The 13,139-nt window shown below is 41.4% G+C and overlaps 1 protein-coding gene across 2 annotated transcripts in view; it reads right to left on the bottom strand.

Annotated features, from left to right (window-relative positions):
- The window catches only part of EVA1A (eva-1 homolog A, regulator of programmed cell death), a 208,396-nt gene that overhangs the window by 125,011 nt on the left and 70,246 nt on the right, over positions 1-13,139 (bottom strand). The window lies entirely within an intron of this gene.

The raw sequence follows: 13,139 nt of genomic DNA, 5'->3' as shown, positions 1-13,139 counted from the left end.
ACCCAAGCCAGACATTGATGGCTCCCAGGCACTGGATGACAGTAAGGACTGTGATTGATATTAAAAAAATGCAGAGCTAAGCATCATCCATGTATTTACTGGTACTTCACACCATAATAGCCTTACATAAATATTGAAAAGAAGCAAGGCAGCATAAGTGACATAAGAGAGCTGGGACTGGGAATAAATATGAATTTTTCTCTCTCACTCTCCCCAGCAGAACTGGCCTCCTACAGATCACTCACAATCTGGTCCTAAGCCTGCTCTAACTGTTACAGTCTGGATATAATTCAGGCCAAATGCAAACATTTGTATTAGTGGGTTTCATGTTTCACCCTGAAAAATTAAACATGCTTAAATGGCCTCGAAAAGGTGGCAGTGATATTCAGCAAATGGCTTACTCCACTCTAATCCCCCGTGCAGTCATTTGTAGGGCAACAGAGATTTACCATGATTAAGATATTTGCTAAGGATAATATCCCTTTTATTACTGCCTGGTTTCAGAGACACTGGCTTAAATATAAGTCAGTAGAGAGAACCCAAGGAGGGAACAGCTGCAGGCTTTTCTAGACACGTTTTTAAAGGTCAGTATATGACACAATCGTAACTTAGCTCAGACAATTACAGGGAAACAATTATAAATGTTTCTAATAGAAAAATGGTCTCTCTCAAACAGTAAAGTCAATACGAAGACCTTTTGTAGTTATTGGATGTGTACAATAATACTAACCTGTATGACCAATAGTAAATATTTATCCAGTATCTTAAGAACATTTTCACTTATGGCTTACAAGAATTTTCTGAATTATCATTATTTGGAAGCTCAAAACTAAATGTCAATGCCTCAATCTCTGCAAGACCTTAGAGATAAAAGCTCCTGAGGAGATTCTGCTTCTAACAAAATGATTAAGTGCATTAATGCCACCTTGCCTAAAATGATATTTTTGAACAGAACTTGTGGAAAAAATTATGAAATTTTGCTAATCAAAGTATTCGTACTTCACATAATCAGTGCATAATAGCTGATCCTATTTCCCAGATCAAAGAGCTGGAAATACATGTAAAGAGAAATCTGTTTTCTTCACAAAATCCTAAAGGACTTAAATCTTAGAATTGAGAATGTGAGCAAAGAAAGTGAATTTGTAAGAAACAGGGATGGTTTTGCCCAATTCCTTATCAGGTCAGGATTGTTTCCCACAGAAGACTCTCTTATCTAGGTTAAAACTGTTAAATTAACGTGACTGCACCCAAGATGTCACTTCAGAACTAAACTGCACTCCATCTAAGCCAGTAATTTCTCTTTAACCCAATTTTTGCCTTGCTCACTTCCCCACTCAGCCACTCTCTCCACAAGAACTGTGTTAATGGCAGGTACATCACCAGTGTTCTGTGTCACTCTTCCGTCCTCCAGCTCCTACTGCACCTGTCAGGCATAGATTGATTGTAAAGTGGAACAGATGAAGTGCACAAGTGGAATACACAACCTTTTAGCAACCAGCTAAAATTCAACAAACTTTTACAGACACTGTAAGACATCCCCAAGTAATAAAGATGTTGATAATGCAAGTGGTGAGATTTTGGTGATTTCAGCATGGTCTAGGCAGAATACTTACATTGAAAAGTCACCACATAGCAATTTTTTGAGTCATCCTAAAGAAAGAAGCCAAAGTAAGGGTTAACCTTGGAAATTTGAACTTTTTACTGTGGATGTAGTCACTCCAGACCATAATTCACTGAGTCACTGAGGATAGAAAGAACCTCTTTCATGGAGAATGTCTGGGTCAACTCCTTGTTCAGACCAGAGTCAACTAGAGCAGCAGGTGGCTGAGGGCCATACCCATTCAAGTTTTCAACACCTGAATGATTGAAACTTCACAACTTTCTTGGGCAAGTTGTTCCAGCTATCCTGTTAGTCATGTGAGAGATGACTGCAGTGAGTACCTGTTTCCATCTCTTCTGTGGGAACTAGGAAAATGAGTTTCCAAGACAGGAAACCTATTAAACACTAGGACAGACACCTCTAAGCAGCATCCTTGAATAAGAGTGCTGCTCACAGGACTGCCCATGAACAGCTCATCTTGGAGATATCCATTCAGGACCCTTCCTGGTAACCTGTGACCCCTGTTTTTATATTTTCTTTTTCTCCACAACCAGCTGATTTCCAGGAACTTCTGGAATATTTTCTGTAGAATATTTTTTATTTAGAGAATATTTTTAGGGATAATTACAACTAAGTCCATTCCATAATTAAAATAAGAGAGTGCATCTCAAAACAGTGAGAGCAAAGGTGCCTTGGACAGCATTCACCGACTATTACACCCTGCAGAGAAGAAGAAAATTGTAATAAAAGAGTATTTTCCAGTTGATGCACCACCTCAAACCTTTTCCCCAAGCTTCTACCCCTATGTTATGTATTTACTTACTTTTCATTTCAAGCAAGCCTTTATTATTTCAGTACTTTATCCTCTTTTGCTCTTTGAGAGATATAAGCAGGTTCTGGCCTTCAAGACCCTAAATGTAAATCAGAGATTCATAGAATCTTAAAATGGTTTGGCTTGGAAGGGACCTTAAAGATCATCCCATTCCAACCCCCTGCCATGGGCAGGGACACCTTCCACTAGACAAGCTGCTCACAGCCCCATCCAACCTGGCCTTGAATACTTCCAAGGATGGGGCAGCCACAGCTTCTCTGGGCAGCCTGTGCCAGTGTCTTGACACACTCAGTGTGGAGGATTTCTTCCTAATATCTAATCTACCCTCTTTTAAAGAGTAGCTTTAGATGAGATATTTGTCCCTATCAGGGGACAAGTCAACATAGATTGGAAGTTTCTCCCAGTGACAAATGCCTACTATTTAGACCAGTTCACATTGCAAAAAGCCCCTTCCTTTTTTGTTTTCTTCCAATTTCACTTAGGACATGCTCTTCATATCCCGAGTTCCAGAGCTTCCTCCTAATCCATGTGAACTTGCTACTAATGAGAACTTTCTGTTCATATCAGGATGTGAATAAATCCATATCAATCCAGTCAGCATTCCCTTAGGCAGGGTTGGATGGAGGAAACCTTTCCAGAAGAGCAGAGGTCTCCAGAGTCCTCAAGTACAGCCCTTGCTATCACTTCCCCACAAGCATTTTACTAAGGGCTACCTGGTGACTCCCTCATTTCAAAGGAATCTTAAAAGGATTTTACCTTTAATTTGGAGCATTAAAAAAGTTGGAGTGTCACAAATTCATACATTTGCATGGAAATATCTTTTAACATTATTTCAGTTCAATTTTCCCTTGAGAAACTTTTTGTGAAGATGGTCTAATTTAAGTTTTAAGAACTGAAGTTTGCCACCCTCGGCAGCCTGGCATGCACCACTTACTTCTGCAGGAGATAATCTGAAACTCTGAAAGGTACAATTCGGATGACAGTCCAGAATTATATTAAATAGGCAGCCTGCCAACTTCAAAAGTGCCCTGAAAACTCAAGAGTGCCAAGTTTTGGAGGTCTGAAACCCTTTCAACAAGAAGATTGTTCTTTGCAAATGACCTTGTCAGATTCCTTTAAAATTACACTTCTGATGCACCCATCCAATTTGCAGTGTTTAAAAGGCACCTCTCCCCACTGTCACTTTCATTAGTCTGAAGTAGTTGTCCTTTTATATTCTGCTGTGGAAGGGTTAGCAGTGCTGCAAATTAACTGCTAAATTTCATTTCCAATGTAGAGTTCAGATGCACCTAGTTGCACTTTCCTGTTCGACAAAGAGGTATATGGTTATCTAAGGAGGAAAAAAGGAAAAAAAAATCCAAATACGTGCACTAGACTGTGAGATGGCAGTTAAAAATAACACCTGGGTGCCCAGGACAAATTTAATTCTCTTCCTATTTCTTCCATTAATGAAATTGGGCTGATTTTCGGAAGCAGCTGTGACTTACCGGTGCTCTGCTGCCTAAGCCTCTGCCTCACCATTTGTTAGTCCTGCTTCCAAGGACTGGCTAAAGTTCAGTGAAATTTGACAGAAACAATGAGATGACAAATGTAGTGAAGTCCCTGTACATTTCTTAAGAACTGGTAGCCAATTTCAGAAGAGAGCCAAACCAGTGCCAAAGCTGGTTGTAATCATTGCACTGTCCCACCAGTCAACCAGCATGGATTTATGACCTGTAAACCAGCCAACTAATAAACTGTAAACTTGGCCAGCTATCATGGTGTGTTGGGTTGACCCTGAGTTGATGGACAGTCTTTAAGAGAAGCAACGCTTCTCACTTTGTACTCCAATGAAATCAACCCGCTACACATGGACTTAAATCTGGACTAGCTACACCATAGGAGGCAACATGGGAAGCACAGCCAAAACTTTTGTACTCCAATGAAAAGATGGGAGAGATGCACTAAGGAAAAGTAACTTAAAGATGTATAAGGAAAAAGACACCATTAGCACCACTGCTCACAGCAGTTTTGTTTTGCCCTTCCAGTGATTGTATAAATCTGGATTAATGCTGCTTAAAGTTACTATTAAAATAGCTGAAAGGGAGAACTTAGTCTTATATCATTAAAATAGTCTTCTCCAGATATTAAAATAATGGTGATAATAATTCTGACACAGGAACATTAAAAGGATACCTGATTGATATTTTTACATATAAACCACTGGGTTGTCTAAAGCACACAATATGAGAAAATGAGGTCTACTAGAGTAAAAGCTAGCTCACTATTGTCTAAAATAATTAAATACACAGTATTCCCTCAATGGCTTTGCCTAAGAAGAAAAAAAATGTAGCTGGGAGAAATACAGTAACCAAATTTTCAAAATTCATCATGGATGCTTTAGAAGTCCCAGTTCACAAGGATGTGAATAGGTGACAACCTCCAGTGCCTTTGAAGTAGTCAGAAAAATAAGTGTGTGAGAAGAGCTTCATACACCGTTAGTATGATAAACCACTGAAAATATCAGGAGATACCTGTTTTAAAAATGTAAAGTTCATTTGCAAACCAAAACTAGGACTGATATTGAAAAAATAATGAAGAAATTGGAATTGAATTGGAAAGAGTTTATTACCATGACAATAACCCAGCAAAGGTTTACTCTTCTCTGCTTTTTTCATTTTATTATTTTTTCTAAAAGACATCTGTTTGAGGAGAAAAATTGATCTATATTTTCTGTCTTGAATAAGTCCATATATAGGACCTCCTGCAGAAGCTCTGTATAAATTTACTTCTCTGTTCTGTGAGTCCTACTCTCATGGTTTAAACTGTGGAGTCAAAACAACAGATCCAGACTTGCACAGAAGTCAACCTTTGCAGCATCTCAGTTTGGTTTTAAGAATATGGCTCCTGGGACATGCTTTTCATCTCAGTTCTTCACCAGTACACCAGAAAATCTTGAAATCTGTTGTTCAGAGCTTGCAAACATCTACCATAGTAGGACTGTGTTGGGATTTAGACTTACAGGCTCCATTTTTCACAACTTGGTTTCCTCGTGTTCTGGTTAATCGCTCCAAGGACACTCCTTGCTTTTCTGAGGAGACTCCCAGGTCACTTTGCCTCTGCCAGCAGCCAAAGCCGTTTCTGACACCTGAAGGACCAGCCACCACACAGCCCTCCACTGTCAGCACAGAAAGGTGCCACAGGTGCCAGAGTGCCCAAGGATGGGCTGGATTTCCTGAAGATCAGGGGGAGCTCCTCCTGACACTGCTGTTGACCCACCTATCCCAACACTGAAAGACCATGGTCTAACACTTCCTCGTCCTTCGCTTAAAATTCATTGGTTAAGAAAAGAATATTGTTATCCCTTGTTTGTGTGGGTTTTTTCCCAGGATCCCACAGAAAAAAATAAATGACAAGGACAAAGAGGATCTGTAAAAGTCACAGCTCTAGGATTTATAAAATTTAGGCAGATTTCAGAATTTGTCTTTTTTAGTGGTTCACATCTGGATACTGGAGACCTGATCCAGCAAAGGGAATCCTTATATCTACATGGTAGGAAACACCATGGTTTTTCACTGACTCCTTATTACATCAATCAGGGCTGACTGATTATGTTTGAAAGAAAAATGGGATTCTTTTTTGATTCTTTTTTTTTTAACTCTCCAAGGTGCAGCAGCAGTTTCCTTCTCTGCAAGGGCAGGAAATTATGGTTATAATAAAAATAGTGTAATATAATTACATCAGTGATAATAACATATTTCCATTTATTATATTAGTTAATCTATTGTATTAATATTACAATCATATTTATAATTAAACTGACAGCAATCTCTGCATTTGCTGACAATGGAATCACACGTTCCTCTTAATCCTCCTCCTGGCAGTTGAGTGATTAATGTGCTACAGAGATAGGACTATTTGACAGCTCCTGAAAATCTCTGTGCATCAACAGCTTAAAACAATATTAATCATTAGCATTAGCATTTCTCTGGCCCCAGTTGGGGGCTGATAGATCTGTCCTCTGTTATTTACAACATTCCTTTATTTACACCTTTTCATCACCACAGCGGTTGCAGCCTGAGGTTTTTATTGCCCTTATAAATTTCCACTCCCTGCACCACCTTAACAGTTTTGAAATAATACAGATAAGTAAGAGAGAGCTGGTGAATGCAGGAGGCAAAAGGCTCACTCTGTTGCCTCGGTGGCTGGGCCAGGGGGATGTGCCCATTAAACATTTCCAACCCCATTGTGCTGCGTTGGGAAGCCTGGCCCACCAAAAAGCAATGCAGCAAACAATGCAGTGAACTTCTCTTGCCACCAATAAACCTGTCTGATGAAGGAGATAAATGCTTTTCTGAAAGAGTTGATGACTACTGAATTACTAATCTATCCCAGCACTAAAATCAATCACCAACATTAAAGCAACCAGGAATACATTTAGGTCCCTCTTTGGTCTCGTCTGAAACTTCTACAAAACCTCTGTGCTTTCTATAGCCCTCTGCCTTGCTCACAGTGTTTTACAAATTCTGTCTGGGGAATGAAAGCCTTGAGGATGTGTGATGAGATGAGGCTTTTCAGGCTGTGTTCACTGAATTTAACAGAAAAGGTGCAATCCCCAGCCAAGCAAAGCCAACAGCAAAGCCCACACAAGATTCAATACTGAAGGAATGGGTTGGAGGGAAATTAAAAGTTGAACAAGAGGCACTCACTGCAAGCCTAGGTGGTCCTTCCAAAACCTCCTTTCCATAATTTTCAGCCAATTCAGCTGAAATCTGATGAGCAGACCCAACCATTTCACCAAGAGACATGGAATCACAACACAGAGCAGGACTCTTCACAGTTCTTTGATAGCTGGAGTAGCTCTGGCAACACTAATGGTATTCTGCTGTTTTCACAGGTTTTGAAGTATCCCTGGCAAAAAAATTACACATCCTCACCAAAAGGCAGACGCTCCTGGGACACAGCATGGCAGCTCTATCTCTACATGATAGAGTAAATTTGAAGATGACACTTTTATCAGAAGGTGATCTAATTGGAATTAATTCCTAATTGATTTTTAAATTCAGTTGCTTTCTAATTAGAGTTGCCTGGGGCTGTTAAGAAAAATAAAGTTATCTGAGTAAGATTTTGGTAAGGACATCAGGATCGGCATTTCCATGTTTGAAAAAAAGCCATTGACTTTTTACAAGAATTAACTGGGCTTCTTACATTTTTATCTCACATTTTATCAAATCTATGGTGAAGAGAATGAAAGCCTGTTCTCTTCAAAACATATCCAGTCAATTCTCAGCACAAAGGTTTTCCCAGAAATCAAAGCTACAGGTTCCAAACCAGAGCGAAGTGACCTCCCTCACCCCCCTTCCTCCTTCTAACCCCTCTCAAACTTTTGGCACTTTACCCTTTGCCAACAAACATAAGTTTCCTTCCCAGATACATTTCTCAGAGCCTTGATGTGCCTTTCCCAAATATGTTTTTGTATTGTTACAGAGGGATTTCAGCTGAAATTGGAGCCAAGGTCACAATCCAGGCTTTCTGAAACTTCAAAGGCTTTAGGCTTACATTTATGAATAGAAGGTAGAGCAGCAAAGTTTGGATTTACACTTTGTTACATCACTGGGATGGTTAGTACGGGGGGGGTTTCATACCCACCATCCTTCAATTATCACATCCAGCTGCTTCACTCAGCATTTTAAAATGAAATAAAAATAATAATAATTTTTGAAAACATTGGATGGAGATTATCCCTCCCAGAGTCCTTGAAGTCATAAGCTAAAGTAGTAACTGCCCAAGAGAAAAGAGGGAAAATATCACTATAGCATTATGGGAAGCTGCAGCTTTAGGCTCTTCAGAGCTGAGAATTAATCAGTGTATCCAGGATGGTATGGCAATGGCAAAGGAGGACACAAGAGAAAGGCACTGTGTGGGGGTTTCATGGAATAAGCCAAATAAATAGGGTAGAAGCCCTCTCCTTTCTCAACAGCACTGCCAGCATATGGCCACTCAGACAACACATCCAAAGTATTCCCTCTGCAGAGCAGGGCAAACATTTATGCCCCCATTTTGTTCAGGGACATTGACACTTTTGAATCAGCAAAGCCAAAAAATAACCAGATGACCAAAAAGCCACAACGAGCAAAGAGCTGCTGTGCAGGGACAGATGGATCTCTGCTGGTGCAACAGCCCAGAGCAGCGAGTAACCCCAGTAAAATCAGCTGCAATGGCATTGCTGGGGTGCAGAGAGGTGAAGTTATTTCTTCAGCATGACTTGGGCAGCCCCACAGATCCTGTTCCCAGCCAGGATTAGATCCCATAGCCCTCCAGAAAGTCTGGCACACAAAGCAAATATTTCCTAGCTTACAATAACACACAATCTTACACGGTTCTGTATCTCTGAAGTGAGGGGGATGAACAAACACTGAATTGTTTGAATAATATTGGTGAATCCAGATTTCAGTTAGAAGGAATTCATGTTAGACCAATTAAATAGTATGTCAATTCCCTCTAATTATCTGTTCCTGCAGCCCACACAGTAATTACACTTAATAGGTCTAAATCAAATCAGCATGTTACCTGGGAATTAATTGGATTTATGTGCATTTTTTTAATGATCCTGGATGGTACCCTGGAGATTGAAGTCCTCTGTGTCTTCAGGGTTTGATCCTAGGCTTCAATGTGCTTTGGATGTGGATCTCAGGATACATTGGCCCTGATAAATTGAATTCCCATTCCCTGGCACCGAGGCCCACTGGCATGGGACCAGCATTCTCATCAATTTTTTTAGCTTCTAAAACAGGGTAGCAATACCCAGACTTTCCACTGGAAACCATCTCTGGCCAGTGCTAAATCCCAAACTACATCTACACTAGGAGAGAACAACTCCGGGCTTCAGTTCTGCAGCAACACATCCCCGCCTTGAGCTGCAGGGACCCTGCAGGGGCTCTGCTGAGGCTGTGGACAGCAAGAAGATTTGCAGAGGCATCTCCAAGGTTAGAAGCAGAAGCTGTGCTGTGCTGAGACCTGTACTGTGCCTTTGAACATCCCCCCCAAAGGGTGGTGCACGTTAGAAACTAAGGCACACATGATATAGAAAAATAAAATCATAAAATCATTGAGGTTGGAAGAGACCAAGATCATCGAGTCGAAATTTTGATCAAACACCACCATGTCAACTAGAAATAAAATCTAAGCCTCTATACACTTTGATGAATCTTGGCCCTCTAATCACATAGCAGTTTTAAGTAAATCTCCCTTGTACGAAATTGACACAGAACAGAGCATTTTATTGATCATTTCTGATCTCCTTAAACATCCTAAATTTTAAAATTGAAAGTATACACATATAGTGTATTTATTTATTTACAGGCACAGAGAATATGCAGGACTGCCAAACTCCTGACACTTAAAAGCAGTTCCATGCGCATATCTGAGTCCAGTACATGCAGGATGAGTGTCTATCAGATCCCAGATCCATCTATTGGATCAGAGGGAACTGTGAATAGCACAAAACTTCCCAAAAAACACACAAGCAAATTCATTTCTCACTGCTTCTAGTTAAGTATGCACTTCTCTGAACTATTTCTTTTAATTTCTAGAGGAGGTGAGCCACAATACCTCTGCACAACTTTTCCCTGCTTCCACTGAAAGCAGTCTCGGAGGGATGAGTACAGGAGACATACCCTCATTGCCCTCTCCCCCAGAGCTCCACCATCTGAAAAATCTTTGTCTTTCAGTTTCAGCATGATTTACTGTCCTCCATCTCCTTGAAATTCTGCCCACAAGAAACCAAAATAGCACCCTGCCTTGTGCATGAACCCCACACAGCAAGCGAGCATCGAAACCACTCGATTTCAAGCGCAGGGGACTGTCAGGGAGACATAACTGCAGTGACAGTGGCTCGAGGGGGTGACTGCACCGTCTCGTTATTCTTCAGCAAAGGTACAAGCAAATGCCACTAACTTCAGTTTTGCTTTCTTTGAAGGAAGTCTTTCTCTTTAGATAACTACCTCTGTTCAGGGGCCCTTTGAGGCTCCAGCATGACTCTGACAGTGGGAGGGCTGGGCATCCTTATTTTATATTAAAGATGTCCTGTCCAAACTCTACAGGCCACTTCCCAAAGTGCCTCTAACACCTGTATACAAAAAAAATCACATTCATTTTACCTAGATAGGTGCTAACCAAAACAACTTCTTCAGTGACATGATCACAACAGGCTCCTTCAATAAGCAACAAAAAGAAATTTATATCCCTATCAATTCAAGACAATTCAGACCTTAAATAGCTTCTTATTAAGGTATCTCTGTTACGTCTGCTGTTAAGAAAGACAAATTCAGAAACAGAACCCAAAATATTGTATTTGTTTTTTGATAAAGTTATGGATCAATCCCTGTGCCAGGCACTGAGCTCTTCACAAAGACTCTCTGATTACAACTCTGTGTGCTCATTCTTTCTGGAACAGCTCAACACAGTTTTGGGGTTCAGCCTTTAAGCATATATTCACTTACAGCTCATAGACAATACTCAAATAGTCAGTAACCCAAAAAGCCAACCAAAATTTCTCATGGTCCTGTATTTTGCATTCTATGGATGCATCATTCCTCAGTCCCCTCATTAGCCTTCTCCCTACAGAAAGGTGGAAAGGCTTATTGAACTCACAACAGCACTAGGTACTGTTTGTGAGACTCAAAATTAACATTTTGGATTATCAGGGAAAGCCTGACCATGACCTGGTGTCTCTGGGCAAAGCTAATTCTCATGTATTTCAAACACCATTGTTGACCTAGTAGGTTCTAATTAAAAGTTTGCCCAATCGCTAAGAAACAATAACTTCTGTCAGATTACCCTGTTTCACCCTGCAAAATTGGAGCTGCCTGAAAAATGTCTTGGGGAAATGTTTTCAAGCAGCTTCCCCTGCTCCCTTTCAGGAAAATCACCTACTCTACACACTGACAAACTCCTTCTTTTCTACCATATCCATAATTAGCAAAGAATGCCAAGCCATAAATATTTATGCACAGATGGGTCCTGAAGTACCTTCAGAAGGTCAGCACAGGCCTCAATAGTCAGATTTTTCAAGCGAGCTTTGATATAAACCCTTCAGGTTCAGTAGGACTTGTCAGAACACCCTGCTAATCACCCCTCTCAAAACGATGCATTTCTCACCCAAAATGGGATGTTACAATCACTCGCGAAAATCCCACAACAACTGCAGGTGCTTCATTACCTACTTCTGATTTGAATTCCTCACAGATCTGGCCAGATCCCCTCACTTCATTAGCACAGGTCTCTGCCTGCTGGGGCAAAAAGTCTTATTCTGTGCTGCTGCTGGCAAAGTCTGAATGTTTCTGCTTTTGTTTCAAACCTTTTCTGAAGTCAGATCTGTTTTTCTCCCCTGTGCAAATGGTCTTTTTTTGTTTCTTCCCCAAAAAATTTTGCTGATGTGATGCCGGGACCATGTTAGTTATGTCATCTAAAAAACTTGAGGCTGGTCTGAAATGCTATGTCCAGGCTAATTGCCATGTCCAGGTAATTCATAGAATCATTAAGGCTGGAAAAGACCTCTAAGATCATGAAGTCCAACCATTAACCCAGCACTGCCAAATCCATTGCTAAACCATGTCCCTAGGCACCACATTTACACATTTCTGAATACTTCCAATCACAGTGATTCCACCACTTCACTTGGAAGGGTGGAACAGGGCAGTTTGTTCCAATGTTTGACCATCCTTTCAGTAGAGAGATTTTTCCAATTTTTAGATCCTATCTAAAGCTCCCCTGGTGCATCCTGAGGCCATTTCCTCCTATCATTTGTTACTTGGGAGAAGAGACTGACCCCCACCTTTCTACAACCTCCTTTCAGATGGTCACAGAGAGTGATAAGGTCCTCCCTGAGCCTCCTTTTCCCCAGGCTAAACAACCCCAGCTCCTTCAGATGCTCCTCATCAGACTTGTGCTCAAATAGAAACAGGTCCTGTTCTCCAGCTGACATCAGCTGGCACAGTTTGTCCACATCAAACATGATCCATCTCCACACTAATGTGTTTGCTTCCAAAGCCCTGATGGAGAATAGTGTCTACGCTGTGCTAACTCCCCTGCTGGGGCCAGGAATTGGTTGTCCTGAGCCAAAGCTGCACTGGGCTCACTCCTCTGCAACACGCATGACTGCACTCCCAGTATCCAGCCCCATTTAATTTCAACACAGCTAATGAGATCATGCAAAACACAGGTTAACATTTCCCAGCCTGATCTGGGAGCAATTAAAAGCTGGCTTATGGTATGGCATGGGCAGGTGAGGTTCCCATCACACCACCATCACCAGGGTCTGCCTGAGGCACCCAGCTCTGAAGGAAGACTTTGCCCATGTAAGGAGCTCCCACTGCCTCTGGAGGGGCTGGCAGAGAGGGGACAGAGAGGGTCCCTCTACCCCACCAGGGCAGGAGAGTCGCTGCAGAAGGGAGCAGGAGAAGCCCACCCACTGCTGACAACATGAGCTCAGTGCTGGCAAAGGCAGGCACTGGCACCTGCAGAAACAGTCTGCAGCTCAGGCTGCTGGAAAGCAGGAAGGAGATGGAGCAGCAGCATCCCAGCAAGGCAGCAAGTGAGGGGGAAAGTGGAAATGCCCCACACCAGGGGTTATCTTACACTGAAAATAGAGGTGGAAGGGAACAAGAAGTCCTAGAAGGCCTCTCTGGTGAGTATTAAGTATGAGAATGCCTTGGTCTCAACAGAGCA

The sequence above is a fragment of the Corvus brachyrhynchos genome, unplaced genomic scaffold (genome assembly GCF_000691975.1).
Source record: "Corvus brachyrhynchos isolate BGI_N302 unplaced genomic scaffold, ASM69197v1 scaffold116, whole genome shotgun sequence".
Lineage (NCBI taxonomy): Eukaryota > Metazoa > Chordata > Aves > Passeriformes > Corvidae > Corvus > Corvus brachyrhynchos.
The sequence above is the reverse complement of the archived record's forward strand: the minus strand, read 5'-3'. Positions and strand labels throughout refer to the sequence as shown.